The sequence below is a fragment of the Schistocerca serialis genome, chromosome 3, assembly GCF_023864345.2.
Source record: "Schistocerca serialis cubense isolate TAMUIC-IGC-003099 chromosome 3, iqSchSeri2.2, whole genome shotgun sequence".
NCBI lineage: Eukaryota > Metazoa > Arthropoda > Insecta > Orthoptera > Acrididae > Schistocerca > Schistocerca serialis.
The window spans coordinates 523,774,313-523,800,992 of record NC_064640.1 but is presented as its reverse complement, the minus strand read 5'-3'; positions in this window follow the sequence as shown (position 1 = coordinate 523,800,992).

The window sequence follows — 26,680 nt, the reverse complement described above, 5'->3', positions numbered from 1 at the left end:
ATCCGAGCGTGTGCTCCCTCTCTAATGACCTCGTTGTCGACGGGGCGTTAAACACTAATCTCCTCCTCCTCCTCATCTGAGCATGACCTCGTTCCTGTCGCTCCACCTGGACTTTATATCCTGTAATATCGTATTCTTGTCTAGTTCCCTGGAGGTGCTAGATAGGGTCACTCCAACGAAATTCTCGAAAGGGAATTGTTTTAGATGTCTGATTTCAAAGATATTCTCATGAAGTTTTCCATCATCCTTGATCTTTATCCCTGCGTGATAGACCGTCCGCTACCATGTTATCCTTCCCGGAAATATAAATAATACTAAAATTGAATTCCTGGACGTATAGTGACAATCACGCTAAACGACTATGTGCGAGATTGGTAGTCATGAGAAACTTCTGTCGAAACTTGCAAAACCCTACTCAACAGTAAGGGCTTTGAGTTCTGTAACTGAATAGTTAACGCCTTGTTAGTACCTGAGTCACAAATGCGACTGAATCTTCATCTCGCCATTCTGTTTAACTTCTTGCGACAAGTTGCTGTCTATGCTCGTCCACAAGCTGTTGGAAGCTAGGCAGAACTGCTTCTCAAAGTCCAGGTGTCCTAGCATAGGTGCACTGATTAATGATTGCTTTCGCACCATGAACTCTCGCTGCACTCCCTCATCCCATGAGCAGAAAGTATTCCTTCCCGTGAGTTGACAGAGGTGTTGTGTTGTTTCTAAAATGCTTCAGAAGTTTACTAAGCCTAGAAATGCATGAATTGGCGCAAGATTCTGGCACAGCATAATTCCTAATTGCTTAAAGATTCTCAGAGACCGACTGAATTACCTGCTGAGAAAGTGTGTGACCCAGGAAATTAACTTGATTGTGACTGAATTCACATTCCACAAGGTTTGCTGTTACGCCTCAGTCTCTAATTGTAACAATTTCCTTACCATCTTATTGCGGTTCTCCCAAGTTTTCTCTGCAATTAGCACGTCATTAACATACAGTGTTAGCCTTTTGCGTAGATCTTCCGCAATGATGACATTCAAACCTCTAATAAATGAAGCCGATGAGATGTTAAGGCCGAATGACAACCTCCTGAATTGGGGACAATGTCTGAAGTATAAGAAGGCAGTGTGTTAGCGGCACACAGGACGTAATTCTAATCACCAATAACTCGCTTTCAGAACAACACAAGTGAGCACTTCTCCCCAGTGCAGGTGTGGTAATAGTTCTTCCAGTGACTCAGGACCATCAGTCTCAAACTCGGTACAGTATTAATTCGGGGTTAGTTGAGCACCAGCTGAATGAAACCATTCTTTTTAGAGACACACAATAATGCGCTATTGTAGGAGCTGGTTGCAATTTCAGTAATCCCTTCCATGACCATACATCGTAAATCCCCTTCCATTTGTTCCTTATACTGTAGCGGAATTGAATATGGTTGCACGAAAAACTTCTTGTGAAAGTTCAACATTGACACGTTACACAAACTCCTTAATCGTACTAGGTGGCGTGAAGAATACGTCACGATGCAAGGTTAAAATTTCATTAAGTTGTTCTGTCTCTCTGGACAGCTCCAGCTGTCCTAGCTTATCATTTATCAACCGATTCATATTCATTTCCACATGTTCTTCTTGGTGTTTAACACGTCCTATGCGAACACTTCTGTGAACTCCATGGCGCAATCTCTCTTGCCTCTACTCTCTTTCCAGCAACTGCTCTCTTAATCTTAATTTTCTGCGTGGGGATCTCCTTAAAATTAACATACAGGATACCGGAGACTTCATCATATGTACAACACTATCTAGTCTATTACCTCCTACCCAATTTCTACTACTACTTTCGCTCGTGGTCGGTCCGTTATTCCTTGGGTCTGCAGCACGTGCCTTCACAGTCTCTACGGGCACATTGTACTTCTCTTGATTCGCATATGGAGGACATTCTCGTCTCCCCCTAATACTGTCATGATGTGACCAACAACCTATCCGGTTACTACTTTGCCACCTATTCTGTTTCTGAGTGCTTGATGACACGGTTGTCATCTCCTTCGTTCGTGCGAGTGATGTTCTGGATACGCAGCATTGTTCTGTGGCGCGGCAAGTGCACTTTCACCAATGCTGCGATCGCACCCGAGCTCCTAGAGTAAGGATTGGAACGTGCGTACTTCATCCATACACTGTCCAATGACCACCATGTACTATCTACTGAAGACGCTGGGGTAGTTTCGCTGAACATATCCAGATGATTCCAGAATGAGATTTTTCACTCTGCAGCGGAGTGTGCCCTGATATGAAACTTCCTGGCAGATTAAAACTGTGTGCCGGACCGAGACTCGAACTCGTGACCTTTGCCTTTCGCGGGCAAGTGCTGTACCAACTGAGCTACCCAAGCACGACTCACGCCCCGTCCTCACAGCTTTACTTCTGCCAGTACCTCGTCTCCTACCTTGCAAACTTTGCAGAAGCTCTCCTGCGAACCTTGCAGAACTAGCACTCCTGAAAGAAAGGATATTGCGGAGACATGGCTTAGCCACAGCCTGGGGGATGATTCCAGAATGAAATTTTCACTCTACAGCGGAGTGTGCGCTGATATGAAACTTCCTGGCAGCATAAGGTAGGAGACGAAGTACTGGCAGGAGTAAAGCTGTGAGGACGGGGCGTGAGTCGTGCTTGGGTAGCTCAGTTGGTAGAGCACTTGCCCGCGAAAGGCAGAGGTCCCGAGTTCGAGTCTCGGTCCGGCACACAGTTTTAATCTGCCAGGAAGTTTCATATCCAGATGAGTTTAGACAGATCATTTGGTACAACGAAGTATCGATTCTTCTAAACCATTTCTATGAAATAGAGTATTGGATTGGAGAAGCGGGATTTGTTGTACAGTTCTAAATTAGAATGCTCATTTTCACTTGTTCTTGTGTACTCTGCGACTAGAACTCGGATAAAAAATATGCACTTAAAGTCGTGATATTGTAGGGCATCGTCGAATTGCATAAGACACATAACCAGACAGGTATCAGTTGCCAGGTCAGGGAAAAGTGCATAGTTTTATATTGACCCAAAAGTCAGCGTGTCTCATGCACATAAAAATCAATTTCGGATATCTCGTCGTTCATTTTACTACATGCTGGGTCTCCTCGGAGCTGACTTAGACATGTTATTAATTCTTCAAATTCTCCCTCTTCTTCCCCCATTCGTTTTATCCCAGAGCGATCTAACGTATTATTATTATCATTACTCTTGGTAATTACACTCATGCTCATAAATTAAGGATAATTGCAGAATGTGGTGCCACACAGCGTGGCGCTACACAAAACTGGCGCTAATAGCATAGGCACATAGGGAACACACACGACACAGATCTGTAAGTCCACAGTACTGCTGATAAGTTGAGAAAACCGTCCTGAAACACGTGTGCGACAAAACGCCACTGTTTCCTGCACATGTACCCCAACATCACTATGGGATATGATCATCATGCACACGTACACAGGCCGCACAACGGGTTGGCATACTCTAGATCAAGTGGTCGAGCAGCTGCTGGTTTATAGCCTCCCATTCTTGCACCAGTGCCCGTCGGAACTCCTGAAGTGTCCTAGGAGTTTGAAGACGTGCAGCGATACGTCGACCGAGAGCATCCCAGACGTGATCGATGGGGTTTACGTCTGGAGAACAGGCAGGCCACTCCATTCGCCTGATATCTTCTGTTTCAAGGTACTCCTCCACAATTGCAGCTCGGTGGGGCCGTGCGTTATCATCCATCAGGAGGAAGGTGGGACCCACTGCACCCCTGAAAAGGTGGACATACTGGTGCAAAATGACGTCCCGATACACCTAATCTGTTACAGTTCCACTGTCAAAGACATGCACGGATGTACGTGCATCAATCATAATCCCACCCCACACCATCAAACCACGACCTCCATACAGGTCCCTTTCAAAGACATTAAGGGGTTGGTATCTGGTTCCTGGTTCACGGCAGATGAAAACACGGTGAGAATCACTGTTCAGACTATACCTGGACTCGTCCATGAACATAACCTGGGACCACTGTTCCAATGACTAAGTACTGTGTTCTTGACACCAGACTTTACAGGCTCTCCTGTGACCAGGGGTCAGTGGAATGCACCTTGTAGTTTTCCGGGCGAATAAACCATGTCTGTTCAGTCGTCTGTAGACTGTGTGTCTGGAGAAAACTGTTCCAGTGGCTGTGGTAAGGTCCCGATCAAGGCTACCTGCAGTACTCGGTGGCCGTCTGAGGGCACTGATGGTGGGATATCGGTCTTCTTGTGGACGTCCCGTACTGTAGCGCCTGGACACATTTCCTGTCTGCTGGACTTGTTGCCATCATTTTGAGATCACACTTTGTGCCACACAGAGGGCCCGTGCTACGACCTGCTGTGTTTGACCAGCCTCCAGTCGCCCTAGTATTCTACCCCTCATAACGTCATCAGTATGTGTTCTTAGAGCCATTTTAAACACACAGTCATCATTAGCACGTCTGAAAACGTCTGCACACTTACTCGCTGCACCGTACTCTGACATGCACCAAAACACCTCTGCGTATGTGGGCTGTTCCCAGCACCACCGTGCGACGACCGCAGGTCAGACGCACCGCTTGGTCATACTCCGAGGTGATTTAAACCTGCAAACCGCTCACCGGAGCGTTGTTTCACCATGTATCAGCATTATCCTTAATTTATGAGCATGAGTGTAGTTGACGGGCCATGTGCTGTCAAAATGTGTGCAACTCTTCGTGTTTCCTTTTTTGAATATCTGCTTGAGCCTGTTTCGAGGTCCAGCAGTGACTGGACTTCGGTAGCGTGTCCTAACACGACACGGCACTAGCGGTCTGACGCTTCCTCCACTGCCACTGTCAGTTGTGCTAGTTTGTCTGACACCTCCTCTGCTATCTCGTCTCAGTGCTTCAGCACCTCGTCATTTTGCACAACCTGTTCAAAGACATCCTGCAGCAGCGCTGTTTGTTCCTTCATAGCTTCGGTAACAACCTCACTCAGCTGACGTGTCAGTTTTATTTTGTGGCGACACGATGATGTCGGGATCAGATCATTTACAAACACTTATGCCGCTTAACGTGCTTGTGAGCTGATGAATTTGTCCGCAAGATTTGTCATATCGTCTTCTAATTTAGGTCTTTGTGTTTAATCTGGTGTGGAGTTTTCTTCTGAATATTTCCAGTTATTGCCCTTGTACAATACCTTCCGTTACGAATCTTTTCTCACGGTTTGTAAGGCTCGAGATATAGTTTCTGGTATCCATATGAAACCTATTATTTCTGCCGCAACTCCGCATGCAGTCTTTAGTAAATCCGACCGACTTGCAGGCAGTTTCAGTGTATTTATGATATTTTTTACAACAAGGAATGAAATTAGTGCCTACAATTTGTTAAAACTAGACTGTCTTCTGTAGGTGATTTCGTCAGCGATCCCTGGCTGCACGAAACAACATACCTTTCCCAATGGAACAACCTGTGTATTTTTTATTTTTGCTACATACACTCCTGGAAATGGAAAAAAGAACACATTGACACCGGTGTGTCAGACCCACCATACTTGCTCCGGACACTGCGAGAGGGCTGTACAAGCAATGATCACACGCACGGCACAGCGGACACACCAGGAACCGCGGTGTTGGCCGTCGAATGGCGCTAGCTGCGCAGCATTTGTGCACCGCCGCCGTCAGTGTCAGCCAGTTTGCCGTGGCATACGGAGCTCCATCGCAGTCTTTAACACTGGTAGCATGCCGCGACAGCGTGGACGTCAACCGTATGTGCAGTTGACGGACTTTGAGCGAGGGCGTATAGTGGGCATGCGGGAGGCCGGGTGGACGTACCGCCGAATTGCTCAACACGTGGGGCGTGAGGTCTCCACAGTACATAGATGTTGTCGCCAGTGGTCGGCGGAAGGTGCACGTGCCCGTCGACCTGGGACCGGACCGCAGCGACGCACGGATGCACGCCAAGACCGTAGGATCCTACGCAGTGCCGTAGGGGACCGCACCGCCACTTCCCAGCAAATTAGGGACACTGTTGCTCCTGGGGTATCGGCGAGGACCATTCGCAACCGTCTCCATGAAGCTGGGCTACGGTCCCGCACACCGTTAGGCCGTCTTCCGCTCACGCCCCAACATCGTGCAGCCTGCCTCCAGTGGTGTCGCGACAGGTGTGAATGGAGGGACGAATGGAGACGTCTCGTCTTCAGCGATGAGAGTCGCTTCTGCCTTGGTGCCAATGATGGTCGTATGCGTGTTTGGCGCCGTGCAGGTGAGCGCCACAATCAGGACTGCATACGACCGAGGCACACAGGGCCAACACCCGGCATCATGGTGTGGGGAGCGATCTCCTACACTGGCCGTACACCACTGGTGATCGTCGAGGGGACACTGAATAGTGCACGGTACATCCAAACCGTCATCGAACCCATCGTTCTACCATTCCTAGACCGGCAAGGGAACTTGCTGTTCCAACAGGACAATGCACGTCCGCATGTATCCCGTGCCACCCAACGTGCTCTAGAAGGTGTAAGTCAACTACCCTGGCCAGCAAGATCTCCGGATCTGTCCCCCATCGAGCATGTTTGGGACTGGATGAAGCGTCGTCTCATGCGGTCTGCACGTCCAGCACGAACACTGGTCCAACTGAGGTGCCAGGTGGAAATGGCATGGCAAGCCGTTCCACAGGACTACATCCAGCATCTCTACGATCGTCTCCATGGGAGAATAGCAGCCTGCATTGCTACGAAAGGTGGATATACACTGTACTAGTGCCGATATTGTGCATGCTCTGTTGCCTGTGTCTATGTGCCTGTGGTTCTGTCAGTGTGATCATGTGATGTATCTGACCCCAGGAATGTGTCAATAAAGTTTCCCCTTCCTGGGACAATGAATTCACGGTGTTCTTATTTCAATTTCCAGGAGTGTATTTTCTTTCAACGGGTATGACTTGTGCAAAATACCACAGTTTGGACAAGGTCATTGCGTTGATGCGTTCCATCTTCCGAATGACATTCATCTTCCTTGTATGTAGGATAGTCAGATGAAAACGACACACAGGGAAAAAAGTAAGTAAATTGTTTATTATTTCAAAAGTAGTGCCATTACTCTTAAGACACATGTTGCCAATGTTGTGTTTGATTACGCTGCAGAAGTTTCATGGGAAGCCCTTACACATCCTTCATTCTGTCTTGATCTCTCCCCATGCGATTTCCATGTCTTTGGAGCCCCGAAGAAAGACATTTGCTTCGGACGAAGAGGTAGATGTCAGGATACAGACATGGCTCTTTAGGAAACCACAAACATTTTTCCGTAAAGCCACTGACCGCCTTATCTCACAGTGGAGTAAATGTATTAACCGTTATGGCGATTACTTTTGAAATAATCAACACTTACATTTTCTCCATGTGTCTCGTTTTCATTTCACTGTCCCTTATAGGTCGAAATGAGGAAACGGCACGCTGCTAAGCGTGTTATTGAAGGGTCTCTCATGAGATTTTATATATAAAAAAAAAGCCTCATCTCAATATCTCTACCACTTCAGTTTACGGTACAGTTAGCAAATTTCCTCCAGCATAAAAAAGAGTGAGCACCTGAGAGCGTCCATATCAGCCACGGTTCACGTATTTTTGATGTTGTATGCTAAACTGTTTGCTACTTATCCGATTCAGATGCCCTTGTGCGAAGTCCATTAAGTTTTCCTACGTCTCTAAGTCCCACACTCGTGTTTACAATATCTCAGTGCCATATTCCACTGTAACTTTCCTTTCCTTTCCCTCCTGGAATTATAAAACGAACGAATGTGTGTGAGCAGTTACGTATTTAATGTGCATAGCCGTGAGAGTAAAGTAGTCGGCAACTTTGACAGTATTGCCAACGTTAGTTGGTTGATTTGGAGCAGGGGACCAAACAGCGAGGTCATCGGTCCCATCGGATTCTCGAAGGGTGGGGAAGGAAATAAGCCGTGCCCTTTCAAAGGAACTATCCAGGCATTTGCCTGAAGCGATTTAGGGCAATCACGGAAAACTTAAATCAGGATAGCCGGACGCGGGTTTGAACCGTCGTCCTCCCGAATGCGAATCCAGTGTGCTAACCACTGCACCACCTCGCTCGGACAAACTTTAGTAGTTTGGCGTAATACGGCAGGCCTGCTCTCTGGTCACTTCCATTGGACGGATAAACCCCGGTATCGTTACGGGAGGTCATCATTGTCCTCTAGGAAAAAAATCAAATGGCTCTGAGCACTATGGGACTTAACTTCTGAGGTCATCAGTCCCCTAGAACTTAGAACTACTTAAACCTAACTAACCTAAGGACATCACACACATCCATGCCCGATGCAGGATTCGAACCTGCGACTGTAGCGGTCGCGCGGTTCCGGACTGAAGCGCCTAGAACCGCTCGCCCACTGCGGCCGGCTGTCCGCTAGGAGTTCGGTAAGATCGCTTGCTCGTAAAAGCTTCTCCTCGTGAGTTAATGTTTGAATTTGTGTAAGCTTTCAGACCAAGTGAAGCCCTAACGGTTTTCTCTTGTAGCTTTATAATCTGTTACTTTGTGTGACGAATTCTATTATAATATCGCGAGTGTTGAATACTTTGAAATTTAGGTGATTTCGTAGGTTATTGTTTGATTAGATTAGATTCAGTTTTCGTTCCACAGACCCAAAAGTTAGATGATTTTCGCGGGTGTGGAATATGTAAGAAAGTATAGCATAAAAAACGTAAAACATTTCAATATAATACTTAGTACCCTGATTATTTGTCGGCCACCAGGCACTCGAACATGTGTAGATGTGTTGAATGGGTAAGGATTCAGTTCAAACAGCTTCTCATTTTTCTAATTGGCGAAACATGTGCGTTATATGATACCACTGCGATTTTTACACTGATTTTTCAATCCGTTTTATTCCGTATCTTCCACTGTTCGGTACTTGCCTTTGTTCATTACCACAACGTGTTAGTGTTCATGTTTAACAGCAGTCAGCTCTCACATCTTGTTACCTTCGCGATAAATTCAGTGTATTTCCAATTCGTTTATCCTGAAATTTCCTCTTCGTTCAGTACTTGCCTTGGTTCGTCACCACCATGTGTTCATGTTCTGGTTTAAGAGCTCTCTGTGCTATAGCTTCGATAATCTTCCTTTTACAATTTTACATGGTGCATTTAAATTAAACATGTTTTTCAGTATACGTTTCGATTTCTATTTGTGCACTTCAACGGTAACTTTACGTATTCATTCCACGTGTTAAAATCGAGAGAACCTCATCTCTGTGGAGGAGGAGGAGAACAAAATGGCACTGAATACTGTGGGACTTAACATCTGAGGTCATCAGTCCCCTAGACTTAGAACTACTTAAACCTAGCTACCCTAAGGACATCACACACATCCATGCCCGAGGCAGGATTCGAACCTGCGACCGTAGCGGTCGCGCGGTTCCAGACTAAAGCGCCTAGAACCACTCGGCCACACTGGCCGGCTCGCTCTGTTTCTCTAGTTAATATAGCAACCTTTTCCACATAGCACAGCAACTTCTTACATGGCGACCCTGACTCTGGAGTACACTATTCCCAGTACACTTTCTGAAAAGGAGTTGATTTTCGTAGGATATATAAATGTGTTACATAATTTTTTTTCGCTTAGCGCTTGGACAACTTCTGTGTTGTTTTAAACAATAACCATTATGAAAAGGCGGTGTGGATTCGGCGTTGTTTCTCTCGTTTTATTTAGTATGTGAGTGTATTTTTCAGTTAATTTAGGCTCCAGTAGTAGGATCGTGTGACTTTACTGCAATTTACATGTGGAGAATTTCATGTACGTGTCAAGTTAATTAATTTTCAATTTGTTTTGCATGTAGAGAATTTCACGTGTGTGTGGTAGGTCGATTAAGTTTTTGTAATCTGTGTGTAACATACTGCATCATCTGTGTTAGGTGCGTGTGAGGGTCTTACGTATGTTAAGTAGTGTTCTTGTGGCAGTCAATTTGTGTGCAGAATTATTCCTATGTAGAAAAATTATCTGGTAAAAGAAAATACATATTCGTAGACGCTCTAAAAGTAATTCTAGGTAACAGGGGTCCATAACTTAACGTAACGTATTACTAACGTTATACGGGACCCGTAACGAATTAAACCGTTCTCTTACGCATTCCACTTGAATAGTTCCGTTATTCTCCTGCAGTACCAGAATAACGTTATTATCGGTCAAAACGTTATACGGTGTACCGTTATCGCAGTAACGAAATGAAGTACGATAAGTAACATAACAGTATTGGGTAACAGAAAAGGAATAATGGTATTGGAATAACGTTATTATCGGTTGAAACGTTATGCCGTGTAAAGTTATTGTAGCAAAGAAATGAATTCCGGTACGTAACGAAATGCAGTGTGGTAACGCAAAAGGAATAACGTCACTGTCCTGCTGTAGCGGGAGAACGGCACTGTACCAGTAACTAATAATCAGAGATTCATTACTTAACAAAACGTATAAGTAACGTCATTCGGGAGCTGTAACGAATTAATCTGTTGTGTTATGTGTTCCATTTGACTTGAACACTATTGAAAAACCAAATAACACCAATATAAGGAAATTTTTAGAGAGCCATTATCAGAGGAAATTTACTGATCAATATGGTTAAAAAAGCAAGTGTGCACAAGCAATGCATTTATCTCCTGGTACTTGCCTTATTACGGGAGTGACTATCGACAAAATCTTTCTAATGTTTGTTCATATTTAGATAACTTGTACTTTAATGAACTTGTAACTGTTTCCACATGATGTTAAGAACAATTTGTAGAATAGATTTGGAACATTTAGCGAAAAAACTTTTTTTTGAGCCGTTTTCTGAGAAATCAACTTAGAGTATTGTTTTGAAAATATCAATTTTTGGGCCATCGTATCTTGGTAAAGGTATATAAGTTTGAAAAATGTTATTTAAATAAAATATATTAGTTGATTAAATTGACTTACGAAACAAATCCGCCATACAAGTCATATTCAATACGGAACAAACATCGAAGATTTTTTGAACTTTTTTATTTCCTCAATAACTAACATTGTAATATAAACTGGATCATGTCAATCATTTTCGTAATTATTCTCTTAAAACTGTAAAATTTTAGGGGAAAATTGTGGGGCCTGAGCCTGTGCCTTGTGCTGTGCGGCTGTGCCCGGCGCGCCGGGGGCAGGAAACAGGGAGCACGCTCCCCGAGCGGGCACAATCGCGCCCGCCCAGAAAGAAAACTATTTTAAGTGTGATTTTGGTAAATTGTCGTCAACTATGTATGTCATTGAAACAAAAGGACTCCCGCTGTATAATGCATTATAGTTGTATTTGCTAAGAGAATTGCAAATGATCCATCAACAAGTATTGTAGGAAGACAAAATTTTAAAAAATAGAGGTTGGAAATCACGGACCAACATTTCCTCGCTATGATTCTTTAAGGAGAAGGTAGCAAGCAGATATCTGGTTATAAATTTGTTAAAATATATACATATATATGATATAGTATAAACCTTCCGAAATTGCAGTGGTTATGTATTGGCCTGTAACATCGTGTGATGTTGAAAGGAGTTTTTCATTGGTAAAAAATATTTTTGGAGACTTATTTTTTAGTTGAACGTCCCACATTTTTGCTGATAAGGCTAATGGAGACGGTGGGATGAACCAGTGATGATATGATGATACATAATTCGTGGAATAAAGGCAGCGGAAATGGAGAACCCCGCGAAAACCTGCCGCGAACCTGTTTTGTCCACCACAAATTACACTTGGATCGGCGGGGTTTTGAATTTCTTTCTGGCAATACGGAGTATTTACTCCCAGAAAATTTAAAGAAATATTGAGTAATTTATTGCAATTTTAATGGAAATGAGTTATCTAGATATGTAATAATGAATTGTGTATTGATTAATATATTATAAATTTTGATTTATAGTGAATGAATTTTATGAATATTTAATAGGACTTTTTTGTTTTTAAATACATATACTCTGGTTTTTAAAAGCATTTATGCTTTTGCATTCTCCAGTTTCTTAGTACATATAACTTCACTCCCTAGGTCGCTAGTGATAACGAGTTGCAATGCGCGGCTCGGGCGAAGAACAATGAACTTCTTCGCCTGCACACGGACGACCGTATAGGACGCAGGCGACCGGGTTCCCTCAGGTCGAACTCGGACAGTTTCAGCCTGCGGGGAACCGCGCGACCGCTACGGTCGCAGGTTCGAATCCTGCCTCGGGCCTGAATGTGTGTGTTGTCCTTAGGTTAGTTGGTTTTAAGTAATTCTAAGTTCTAGGGGACTGATGACCTCAGATGTTAAGTCCCGTAGTGCTCAGAGCCATTTGAACCTTAACTGCTTGCTGAGCGGATTAGTGCTCTCGACCCACACTCCTTAGCGTCCGGCATCCTGTGTCATGTGTCAGGCGCTCGTTGGAGGGTAACCTTGACGTGTAGAGTCAGAAACATTTTTCGTATTCACTATTCGGCCATTCTTTATCTATTTGTTTCCTTTTTAATTTGAGTTATCGATATGGCTAGGGCATGTGCAAAATCATCAGCAGCAGGGAGGAAGAGGTCTCATCCTGTAAATGAAATGTACAATTGTGACCAAGTTTTCGGCGAATCAAAGTGTTTGATTTCAGACTGTACCTACAGAGCACGGGTAAGTAAAACTTCCATTATAATGCTGTCCTGTCGTGTACATTAAATGAGATAGAGCATCTGATCGAGTCGGTCTGATCGTATAATTAATTTGATATTCTCATTTAGGTAGGCCAATTTGTTATTATACTGTTTTTCATTACTGTAAACACGGTATCGAGAATATCACGGTTGTTATTCTGTCGGGTCCAAACATAAAGGGGAGCGTTTTCGAATGTAGGTATTTATGTAATTCAAAACACCAGACTTTAGAAGCTTAGCATATGTGCGCCTGTCGCATTTTTAGGACGAATACCGCGTGGTTAGTTCTGTATATCTATGCATTACTTCCTAAGGATGTTACCAAGTGTCTACTGCCACATAATGTCATCAAAACGGCACTTACATTACTTGATTTTATTCATGGGTTCATAATAAAGGAATCTGAAACCTTTACGAAGTTTGACGGAAGCTTTAGCTTCAAAGAGAATGTCAGCTTACTTCGCGTCCCTTGAACACTACATTAACGTATTTATCTACAACAATTCGTTTAACACACCTATAAGTCGCCACCTGACGAGCTTCTTTGTTCAAGGTACAGTACAAATAAACATAGTACACCAGTTTCACCTCATTACGTGTAATTTCATTCTGAATATATTTTACATGTGGGTGGGTGACCAGCTCCCACGCCCATCGCTATCTTGCTATAGTATCGACTGGCGCTTATTTAGGATAAGAAATATCAAATATATGCAAAACTAAATGATCCCAAGTGACTAATCTAAAATGCCGCTGGCTCTCGGACTATATGTTCACTGCATTCACGCACTTGACGCGCTTTTACACTCTTGTTTCGCCCTCTTGTAACACGATTTGAATCACTTTTTGACATGTCCGAACGAAGCCGATTTGTTAACTGTGAACATGTGTGGCAATGATATGGCTAAGTAAGTGAAATGTGACTCTTAACTTGATTTAAAAGCATAGCACTTCGATTCAGTGAAATTTTTGCCGTAAACATGGTATGTCATTGATGTTTAGCACAGTTTTAATTCGAATCTTGCATTCCCAGGGGTGGCACAGTTTAAATACCACGAAACAAAACCAAAGACGCCACAAAGATGCTTTTTAAAGGCTACAAGAAAACCAACTTCCCCCCCCTCAAATAAAAGGAATGCTCATGGAAGGGTCCTGAATGGCGTCAAGTTGTCTGGCTCACAACTGAAAACACAATGTTTGCACTTGGTGACGGAACATGGACACGTGTTCACCCTTCTGGACAATGACGCCTTCCAAAAGATCATATTAACAATGATTCAAGCCAGGCCAGCTTCAGATAGGAAAGCAGATCTTCACAGTTTTCCGACAGAAGTTGAACTGCTAACACCTACAGACTGCGCAGCCCATAACCGATTTTCGTGCACGATTGAATACCGTGTACCTTTCGATATTCAGTGGCCTATAGTCTATTTTTGTCATATGTTAGCGAAAATAGTAAAAAATGGTTTGCAATTATCTCATATACTCATTTGTTATTGCAAAATGGAAACCAGTCAAAATGTAATGATTTTATACCGTCGACCGTATCAAAGGTTGATTAAATTTACATAAAATATTGACGATTATAACATTAGCCTGCATTGCGGATGGTTGTAAGGCACTGGTCGATGTAATTTACAATTAAAACAATTTGGAATGATTTTATATCGTCGGTCTTTAGTGAGAATAATTTCTGCTTGTTATTGTGTAGAGTCGCAGCAGTTGACAACGCCTTCCATAGACCAAACGTGGCTAGCGGTGGCTGTCAGCGGACGAAGGGTTGGCGTGTGAGGGGAACTGGAGCGACGAGGAGGCGGCGGCGTGGGCGACAAGGCCAGAGCTTATAATACCATATTATTGCACCTTCACCAGGCACGGCTGTCAGTGGTTGCCTGTTGCCATAATGCCATGCGTTGAAGGTCTCCGTGTTGGGGAGATGCTCGTGCCTGATCATTAGGAGCGACCAGCGACCGCGGGATTCGCAAGGGTAGTCATCACAAGTGGGTCCTACGTGCGGTAAGACACATTCACTCGCAAGGGCGTGCATCCACCGGGAGGCAGGTATTGGCTAAGGCGAAGGCGTAGCAATTACACTACTGGCCATTAAAATTGCTACACCAAAAAGAAATGCAGATGATAAACGGGTATTCATTGGACAAATATATTGTACTAGAACTGACATGTGATTACATTTTCACGCAATTTGGGTGCATAGATCCTGAGAAACCACTGCCCAGAACAACCACCTCTGTCCGTAATAACGGCCTTGATACGCCTGGGAATTGAGTCAAACACAGCTTGGATGGCGCGTACAGGTACAGCTGCTCATGCAGCTTCAACACGATACCACAGTTCATCAAGAGTAGTGACTGGCGGATTGCGACGAGCCAGTTGCTCGGCCACCATTGACCAGACGTTTTCAATTGGTGAGAGATCTGGAGAATGCACTGGCCAGGGCAGCAGTCAAACATTTTCTGTATACAGAAAGGGCCGTACAAGACCTGCAATACGCAGTCGTGCATTATCCTGCTGAAACGTAGGGTTTCACAGGGATCTAATGAAGGGTAAAGCCATGGATCGTAACACATCTGGAATGTAACGTCCACTGTTCAAAGTGCCGTCAATGCGAACAAGAGGTGACCGAGACGTGTAACCAATGGCTCCCCATACCATCACACCGGGTGATACGCCATTATGGCGATGACGAATACACGCTTCCAATGTGCGTTCAGCGCGATGTCGCCAAACACGGATGCGACCATCATGATGCTGTAAACAGAACCTGGATTCATCCGAAAAAAATTACGTTTTGCCATTCGTGCACCCAGGTTCGTCGTTGAGTACACCATCGCCCGCGCTCCTGTCTGTGATGCAGTGTAAAGGGTAACTGCAGCCATGGTCTCCGAGCTGATAGTCCATGCTGCTGCAAACATCGTCGAACTGTTCGTGCAGATGGTTGTTGTCTTGCAAACGTCCCCATCTGTTGACTCAGGGTTCCAGACGTGCCTGCACGAACGGTTACAGCCACGCGAATAAGATGCCTGTCATCTCGACTGCTAGTGATACGAGGCCGTTGGGATCCAGCACGGCTTTCCGTATTATCCTCCTGAACCCACCGATTCCATAGTCTGCTAACAGTCATTGGATCTCGACCAACGCGAGCAGCAATGTCGCGATACGATAAACCGCAATCGCGATAGGCTACAATCCGACCTTTATCAAAGTCGGAAACGTGATGGTACGCATTTCTCCTCCTTACACTAGGCATCACAACAACGTTTCACCAGGCAACGCCGGTCAACTGCTGTTTGTGTATGAGAAATCGGTTGCAAACTTTCCTCATGTCAGCACGTTGTAGGTGTCGCCACCGTCGCCAACCTTGTGTGAATGCTCTGAAAAGCTAATCATTTGCATATCACAGCATCTTCTTCCTGTCGGTTAAATTCCGCGTCTGTAGCACATCATCTTCATGGTGTAGCAATTTTAATGGCCAGTAGTGTACTGAGTGGGTTATTGTACGTTCGTCGGTCCTCACAAGAATCGGGAGGGGGAAGGGAGGTCTTGGCATCGTATTAATGTGTCTGTATATATGATTGTACATAGTATCAGTAATTAATTGTTTTCTTGTAAGTAAATGCTACAAATTGACGTAACAGCCACTCTAGCCATGACGTCACATATGTTAATTAAAAATAGCAAAGGCCGACGTTTGTCGTGATTGAACATATATCATACACTCACATGTCATTGCAGAAAAAGTATAAAATGTAAAAATGTTTAATGCCTGGTTAAATATGCGTCCTAGACGGAAAAGTATAAGAATAAAATTTGTGTATTCTTGAATGATGAACAACTTTTGTTACTAAATTCTTTATTTACAGTATTTACCGTATATCTTCTAAACATCACAACACAAGGTTTAGGATCTTGCCTAAAAATGTTTTCCTGTAAAATAATTTGATTTATGTCTCAATTGTTTTTATTTAACCTAGTCTACATCAGAAGTTTATTAAAATAGAAAATTTTATTCGTATTTTTGGAATATCATAGATCTTTGGAATCGTCTATACAATGTCACTTCCGTTGTTTTTTGTAGGCTCTGCAAAGGAAAATATGAGAAGTTTCGTGTCTCTTTAACAGTCTAGAATTATTATTTTTGGCTTCCATGGTAATAGTTTTTGAAAAAAAAAAACAATTATATCCTTTGAGTTTTCTGGATTGTCGTGAATTCTGCGGCGATTCCTCCACTCATTCTGGATTTAGATGCCGCAGTACGAGCAAAACTGATCCAGGAATTGAAGTAAAGACTGGTCTCTTTAAAAGTCGACGCAACATCAAAAAATCATCGACATTTTTTAGGAGTAATCGTTTATTACGTCGAGGGGGGGAAGATTGTAGTTAAGACGCTGGGGGTCGCCGAACTATTCGAGAAACACTCGGGGGCGAACCTCAAGACGGAAATTCTTCTGTTGCTGGATTGCTTCGAAATTCTTCTCGAAAATGTAACGAGCTTCACAACATACAACGGGACTAATATGCTGAAGGCCATTCGACTTTTGCGTGAAGACGTTTCCACGTTGGGATACTGGCACGAAGATTGTTCATTGCCTGAGTGTGGGCTACTATTTGAGAGGAATCACCTAAGTAGAGTGAGATGCACGGCACATACCCTGCAGTTAGCCGTTGACTATGGAATCGCTGTGACTCCTTCCTTTGCATGGGATGATCTCATCGCCAAAGTTCGCTCTTTAGCAAAGTGTCTTCGAACTCCAACTGTCGCCCACCTCATACTAAAACAACAACTAGTTATACCCACACTAGATACCAACACTAGATGGGAATCGTCTTACCATATGATGACGTCGGTGAAGAGACTTAGAACTTTCATTGGCGATTTTTTTACAGACAAAGATGAGGAGAAGTACAATTTTATCGATACCGATTGGAGCCTTCCCAACAGCGCCATAGCCGCCCTCGAGCCCATCAGAACCAAGAGGAAGGATTGCTCTTGGGAGATTCTTATGTGCTTTGGTTAAAGTGCAAACTTCGACTTGACAATATGCCTGGCAGCGATCTCGCGGAGAACTTGAAAATAGCAATGAACAACAGACAGTGTGCCCAAATGTGTAATAGTGGTGAGGTGAGATATACGGCATAGTCCGATTACCCACGTTTCAAGTCAGTAGATCGATTTTGTAGGTTCAGGACCACTAGACCAATCTTATAAAAAATTACTTCTTAACACTCGTATTTTTTATTTTATATAAGATTGATCTTATGATCCAGAACATACAAAATCAATCTACTTTCCCTTTTACCTAATAATAATATAATATAATAATTTAATAATAACTATAATAAAAAATCATTTATTTTATATACATTTCCCATATGTGAATTTAATGTAATTAAATAAATTAAAGAATTAACTATTATTTTAAAAACAATTTTTTAAAGAAAGCATTTTTACGACTTTTTCTTAGCCCCAAAAAATGTCCTATTTTTGACTTCTGTGAAAAACGCGTTTTTTTAAATTATATTAAAGAATAAGTACATAAAATTATTTACGTTCTGCTTTAGCAGCTATAAGATTAAATTAAACAAATCAGAAATCATTAAAAAAAGTAAGATACTTAAATTTTCAGTTTTCATTTTTTCTATCTTCCTTAAAATGTTTCAGATATGTATATCAGCATGAAGTTAACACTTTTATAAATTTCTTAAGTTTCTCATTAATTATATAGAAGCAAATGTTAATAATTAAAAATTTTCAGTAAGTAATCTATGTTGTGCATCATATGTAAGATACTTTTTACCATGCATAATTATATAAGCAAGTGTATAATTTGGAATTTTATCATTAAAAGTTGCACAAAGTTTCATAGTAGTTTTCTGTGTAGTTACAACATTCTTTCTGCGTGTCATATTGATTAAATAAATTGGATAATTAGTTATAAAACCAAATGGATTAATATCAATATCTGATTTTAGTAAAGTAATTCGTTTAAAACCGAGAAATGCATCATATGCTTAAAGAAAATTATTTGGCAGATTAATATTCCACATTTCTTGAGGAAACACTTCGTTTCTAGCATTTTTAAATAAATATTCTGTAGTTTAAAATGATCAACTAATTGATTATTTTTACGATTTGTTTGAAATGTAACAAATATGAAGTATGGCATATCAAATTCTGTAGAGTTATAATAATTTGTTATATCTAGTTCAAAACTGTTTTTACAAGATAAACCAGCAACTTCATGTGTTTGAAGTTCATAAAAAGAAACAGGAATTTTCGGATTTTTAAGAATAATTTCACATTGTTCAATTTCATAATTTGGTTTATATTTAACAACTGGTACACGAATTTCCATAGATTCTATAACTATTTTTCCTTCTTTGGGAAGCATATCTTTTATTTCAATTCCAGAATCATTTTATCAACCCAATGAAGAATTACGTCTCCAGAAGATGAACTATGTGTAAAAACTACAGTTGAATTACGTCTCCAGAAGATGAACTACGTGTAAAAACTACAGTTCAAGTCTCCTTCAAACATAATTTCTTTATAATCTTTAAAAAATTCGCCAATTCATGATAATGCATAAAGTACTTCATTTCTTTTACTATTTATTTTTCCTGTATAAATTATATGTCCCTCTAAACTTATTTTGTCAGTGACAGATGAAGTTAGATGAAATAAAACAGATGAAGAAAAAAAAGGATGTTCAATTTCAGATAAAATATTATTTCCTTTCTTTATTGTTATAAAATCAAACAGATTTGCTACATAATTATCAATTAATTTTTTGTTTCATTTTCCATCATAAGTTGGATAATCTATACCATCATTTCCAATGATACTAAAATTCATGTACAAATGTGCATGATTTGAATGAAGCCAACTGTCACCAATATTTATTTTAATTTCTGTATCTTTGTTAGGAACATTTAAATTATTTTTAGTTTTCTCATTCACAGGGAATTAGTAAAACTGATAACTTTCAGTTTTATTCATGACGCAGTCTAAGATTGCATTAGCTATCACTGATTTATTAAGGAAAAAATTTATTAAGATATTTCTAAAACAACTGTTACAGTAGCACCATTAATGTCAATTAAATTATCATATTCATCACTCATAGTAACTTCTAAATCTTAAATTATATTAAAAATAGGAACATTTACAAGATATTTTGGATAAGAAATTATTGGTCCAGCAAACTCTGCATTATGTTTAAATGAAGCAATAATATTAGTGTCTTTATGAAAATGATCATTATGTTTTACATACATTCTGTCAGCAAGATTATAATTTATATTTATTAATTCAAAAAGAATTATTTTAGGAACATCTTTAGCTACAGCTTTTTCATTAGCTAAAACAATTTGATTATTAAAACTTCCAATACTATCTTTTACATCCATATACAATATTGCATCACTGTCAATAACAAATTTATTTAATATTACATCCGCTTTAACCCTAGGACTCACTCTGGGGTCATAGGTGACCCCAATCATCTTTACTATGGATAAAATAATATTTCTGTTTCTTGTAAAAATCCTGACTTTTATGACTTTTACCACACAGTATTGTAGTTCTCTCACAAAAATTTTTAGAGCGCTTGACGCAACATTTAAATCAATAATTAAAAAAAATTACTGTTGGGGTCAATTATGACCCCAGATAGATTATATGTAACATTCATAGGATGTATAGATTATCAACTATCAATCCCTTTCTTAGATATTTTGAGTTGGTAACACTGAATTCAGGTATTATTCAGGTGTTACTCAGAACTAACCTCAAACTGGAAGTTCGTTTGTACTTTTTTTGTACGTTTGTTGTTGCAGTGTAATTTCAGCATGGATGGAATACGTTTTGCTCCTAGCAATAGTGTGCAACAAGCTATGGAAGACTTATTTCGTAGCAGTAGTGATTCAGAAGGTAGTGATGCTGAAGATGATGGAACAGAGACACAGGTAGATCAAAGTGATGAAATTTGTTTACATGAATTAGAAGAAAATGATATTCTTGCTGAAAATGATGAAAGTGGAGAAGACGAAAGTGCAGTACTGGTAAGCAGGGGTCGGGATATTGCATGGAGTACAGAAGAACCATCAATTCGTAGATTTCCAATCTGCAACATACAACGATTTTCAGCAGGTATTCCTAGTACAGTTAGTGTTAGTTCAGCTGTTGACTGTTTCAGGCAGTTTATTACTAATGAATTGCTGGATATAATAGTTCAGTTCACAAATCAACGAGGAAATGAATTGAAAGTGTCTGGAAAATTAGTTGACTGGCGTGATACAGACAGATGCGAGTTTCTTTCATTTTTAGGCTTGCTGATTCTGTGTGGCGTACAGAAGAGCCGGGGGAAACATATTGACGAATTTTGGGACTCTGAATATGGCACTCCTCTATTCCGTGCTACTATGTGGTGGAGGCGATATCAGGACATTCTACGTTCACTTCTTTTGACGACCGCATCACAAGACTTGAAAGCAAAGAGAGGACTGGAAATAAGGCTGAAGCTGTTCAGGAAATGTTTGATTTGTTTGCCGTGCAATGTCAAACATCATTTATACCTTCCAGGAACATTACTGTTGATGAACATCTTTGCGTATACAGAGGTCGGTGCAGTTTCAAGGTCTACATTCCTTCAAAGCCAGGAAAGTATGGCATCAAGATATGGTGTGCAGTAGACTGTGAACATGGTTATCTGACAAATCTTCAAATGTACACTGGAAGGAGTGGTGATGTGAGAGAAGTGAATCAAGACAAGAGAGTAGTCTTAGATTTAGTGTGTCATCTGGCTGGCAGTGGTAGGAATACTACCACTGACAATGTTTTCACAAGCTATGACCTTGGCCAAGAATTGTTGAAAATGAAGTTGACACTTGTAGGTACTCTACGTTCTACAAGAAAAGAAGTCCCAAAAGAGTTTTTGCCTTCGAAAACTAGGGAAGAATGCACTACCAGATTTGCATACAGTGGTAAAACCCTATTAGTTTTGTATGTCCCAAAAAGAAATAAGGCTGTGCTACTCCTGTCAACACAACATCAATCATTTGAAGTGCCCAAAGAAAATAACTTGAAACGAAAACAGAAGGAGTGTTGTATTACAACTCGACAAAATCAGGTGTTGATACGCTAGATCAAATGAGCTCTCACTATTCTGTGAAAAAGGGTACAAAACGTTGGCCATTAGCAGTATTTTATGATATTGTCGATCTAGCTGCACTCAATGCCTACAGACTCTTCTGTGTTGCTGTTGAAAAAACAGAGAGAGATGTCTTTTTCTAATGAAGTTGGCCAAAGAAATGGCAACGCCCCAAGTGGAACGTCGTTTGAGTTTACCACAAGCAAGGAACAAGGATATTATTAGCAGTATCAAACGGTGTGGATTTGATGATCTGTTAGACAATGGACATCCAGACATAATACCCAACAATCAGAAGAGAAAGCGAGGCAGATGCTCCATTTGCCCCTGATCAAAGGACACAAAATACAGTTCAACATGGAAAAAGTGTGAAAAATTTGTTTGCAAGGAACATTCTGAAATAGTTACTACTTGCAAAATATGTGCAGATGACTATAGTACGGATTCTGGTTAGAATTATGTTTCCTGTTGAGTTGTTCATCACATTTTCTGTAAATTTGAAACCATTGTGAAACATTTATGAGTGAAACAAATTATGACTCAGAGTAATATTGTAACTTCTGATATGTAATTACTCTGCCATATGTAATTTAATTCTACTATGTACATACCTGTTAAAAAAAGCTGTGAAATGTGCCTAAATAATAAATAAAATGTAAACAAACAGTATTAAACGACAGTACGTTGATCTCTGAATGATTAGTGCACACAGTCAATTATATATCGATTGGGGTCATGTATGACACCAGATAGAGTACTAGGGAAATTTTAGCAGAGTGAGTCCTAGGGTTAATATGTATATTAGGTTTCTGTGAATGAATAAATTTTTTAAAATTTTAAGACTATATTGACCTACAGGAATTTCTATCATTTCTCCATCACAATAAAGTTTATTATTTTTTGTTGTAATATTTGGTGTTAAAAAGTTGAATAAAAACCAACTAATGAAACATTAGTAAAATTATCATGTATTAGAAAAGTTAATTTTTTTAGTATACTAGATTTATCACTAAGTTGAAAAAGGTGGCTCATTTATTACTGAAAAAAATTATTAAATAAATGGACAAAACAGATTGGGAAGCTAAAGTAAGAATTCCAGAAAAGAGGTTAAAAAACAAACATGGTAAACTTTTACCAAATTCTATTAGATGTGCAATATTTGGACCAAGTGGTTGTGGAAAAACAACATTAATGGTTGATTATTGTATTTTAGCTCCAGGTTGGTGAAAATTGAATAAAATTAAACATTTATATATTTATTCAAAACGTTTGGATCAATCAAAATATCAAGAGTTTATAAAACAATGTAAAAAAATTGAAGATCAAATTAATGAATAATTTGTTAGTTTTATGAAAGTAATTAAGAAATTATTACATTAGATGAATGCGAAAATAATTCATTTGTGGTATTCGAAGATTTCATTTTGGAAAACAAGATATTGTAAGAGAATATTTTACTAGAGCAAGACACAAAGGTATAGTAAACGTGTAGTAAATGTTCGGATGATGAATTTGGATTTTTCACAATACACATGACTAGAAAACCAGATGAAGGTAAATTTATAAATAAACTACAACATTTCTTAACAACATAAACATTAAATAAAAACAGAAACATTAATGTTAAATATAAATGTTAAATACAAATGTTAAACATAAACATTAAACATAAACATACACGTTAAACATAAATATTAAACATAAATGTTAAACATAATTAGTGTTTTTCTTCCTTATTAATGTTTGCAAAGTATGATGAAGAAGTTGTTAAACAAGTTAAACAAAATAGAAAGAAAGCTGAAAAATTAAAAGAACAATTTAAGCTTTGGAAAAGCAACCAAGAACAGAATATGAAAAATATAAAAAGGAAGATTAACTTGTTAATGATGCTATTAGAAAGATAAAACAAGGTATTGGACATTTAGGTGATAATGTTTTAAAAGCAACTGAAGAAAATAGAGAAGTTGAAAAACAAATGATTCCATATTGTCATTATATAGAAGATTTTGGAGATTTATCACCAATTAAACCATTAAAGGATTGTTCTGATGATATTCCTGGAAAATATGATTGTATGTGAAGTGAATAGGAAATTCAAGACATATTAAATAAATAACAAGAAAAAATCAAAATAAAAGATAAATGAAAGTAAAAAGATAACTGAAACTAAAAAGATAAATGACACTAAAAAGATAAATGTTAGTGAAAGAATGTTACAGTATATTAATCATAGTGAAGGTACAGTATTTGGTTTAAAACCAGTTGGTATATGTTATGTACATAGGTCCACATAGTCAGCGCGTACACAACTTTACCACTAGAGCGTGCCCCACTAAGCACAATAGCGCCGGCGCAGCTCTCGTCCGTCTCTGCACTACGAGATGGTGCTGTCTTAGAGACAGACCAAATTCAGCTTCCGCCAATCCGCATATTAATATGTAACGCAGCCAATGAGATTGCTGCTACTGTAGAACCTTTTCTCCTTGTGGATCACACTCACACAGTGATATTATAACGAGTGAACAGACCTCCGATTAGTCAGTCTGCATTCGTCAGCACCAGTCTGTACCAGTCTGCATTAGTCTGCATTAGTCGATAGTCAAGTTTCAGTCTGCGCCTAATAAGATTATCATATTCCTGTACATAGTATCAGAGATATGTGAGAATAAGATTAACGTACCAAGACCAAAGGAACTCCAGATTGTCAATTGTAAATAGCATCCAGAACCAAGTTAAGTTATTTTTATGCTTGTTATTATTTTAATAAATGTGTGTGAAAATTAATCACGTTTTGTTTAAAGTTGGTCACCATCAATCTGCTACTCTAAGCGTGCAAGTGGCATTTATATCGTCTGACCTAATAGCAGAAGATAAACACGCCATGATAAGACGACGAGACATATTGCTGACACTCACCTACGTCGTTAGAGCGACAAGTCAAATAATCTGATGGTGTGTGTACTAAAGGTCTTACACTACGCACACCACAGTATGTTTAGATATGTTGGTAAATTACCTGTTGAATTTAATGGTGATAAACTCAAAATTGGTGATAAAACATATGAAGTTACAGATGGATTAATGAAACTTTTAACTAAAAAACAAATTACTATGGAAGATTTAAATAAAGTTTGATACCGTACATTAATCAAATTTTACAGATATATTATTTAATTCAGGAGCGTTATATTCTGATAATAATCCAAATAAAATAAGAAAAAGTAAAGGTAATAAATATAATTACTTAATAAAAGAAATGGCTGATATTTGCTTTCCAAATTTAAGAAGACAAACTATAGATTCTTCAGAACCAAGTTCTCCTGAAAAACAACAAAAAATTGGAGAAGGTTTAAGTAAAAAATATACAGATAAAGGAATTGAATATGTTTGGATGAATGATGTTAGACAATTAATTGATAGATTAGCAGTTATTCATGGTGAAGAACTTCCTGGAAAAAAGAATTATCATAATCAAACGTTAGTATTGCACAAATGTTAACAAATTAATTTAGTGATTTTATAATTGATAATCCAAAAGGAATTCCATATTTAGTTAGATTTTTGCATGATCTTCCACATAGATTTTGGAAAAATGATAAATATGGAAAAAGATCAGTAAATACTTTAATTAACAAATTTCCATTTGAAATGCATCTTCCAGATTATATATATTGCAGTCCAGGTACAAAATTAGAAGAAAGACTAGCCAAAATTGATAAACGTATGAATCTATTAGATAAAGCTTGCAAAAAAACATGATATTGCTTACAGAGATAATGAAGATTTAGAAACAAGACATATAGCAGATAAAGAAGTTACATTAGCTCCAAAAGAAAGAATGTATGCAAATGATGCTTCATTATGTGAAAAAGCAGCAGCAGTTAGAGGAATAATGTATGGAAAACGAAAATTAGGTATGGGAATTAAAGTTGATGTTGATGAAAATGATTAGGTATTATAAATATTTAAACTATATAAAATATCTTTATACATTTTTAAACTATATAAAACAATCTTTAATATATTTTAACTATATGAAAATCTTAATTAAATTTTTAACTATATAAATGCATAAGTTTACAATAAATTATACTTTGCTACCTAGTGCTAAAACTAAACCAAAGTCAATTTAATTAAAGTTAAATAATAAACAATTAAATGTAATCGAACCATTTTAGCAGATGTTCACAAAAGGAAAAAAGAAAAGAAAGTTGGTCGAAATTTACTTGTAACATTAGCTATTCCTGTTGTTAAAAAATTATTGAATATTTAACAAAAAAGAAAGATGGTAAAGGACTAACACAACATGAAGGACGATTTTTACTATTATTATTAGCTGCATTACCTTATATAGCAACTATCGTTCTTTAGCTGGTGGATCTGCAGCAACTGCAAATCCAGTTATAAATATAAAGATAAACGATAAAGAATTAGTAGAACAAAAAAGACATAACTCAAAACTGGAAAAGAAAGCTGGTAATGGAATAAAAAAAACAAAAAAATTCCAAATGCATTAAGTAATTTTGATATGGAATAACTTATTAAAGAATTAAAAATTGAACACTTTCGAGGTGTATATATGATTGATGAATTAATAAATAAACCATTTAAAATTGAATGTGATATAGCTACATCTGATAATCCTGGTACACATTGGATTTCTTACTATAAAAATAATTACAAAAAAAGTTGTCTTTGATTCATTTGGTGGTAATATACCAAAACAAGTAGTTAATTATTTAGGAAAAAAGGAACTATGCTACAATGCAGAAAGAATACAAAATTTTGATGAAGTAATTTGTGGTCATTTGTGTTTATTCATTTTAAAATTTTTATATGAGAA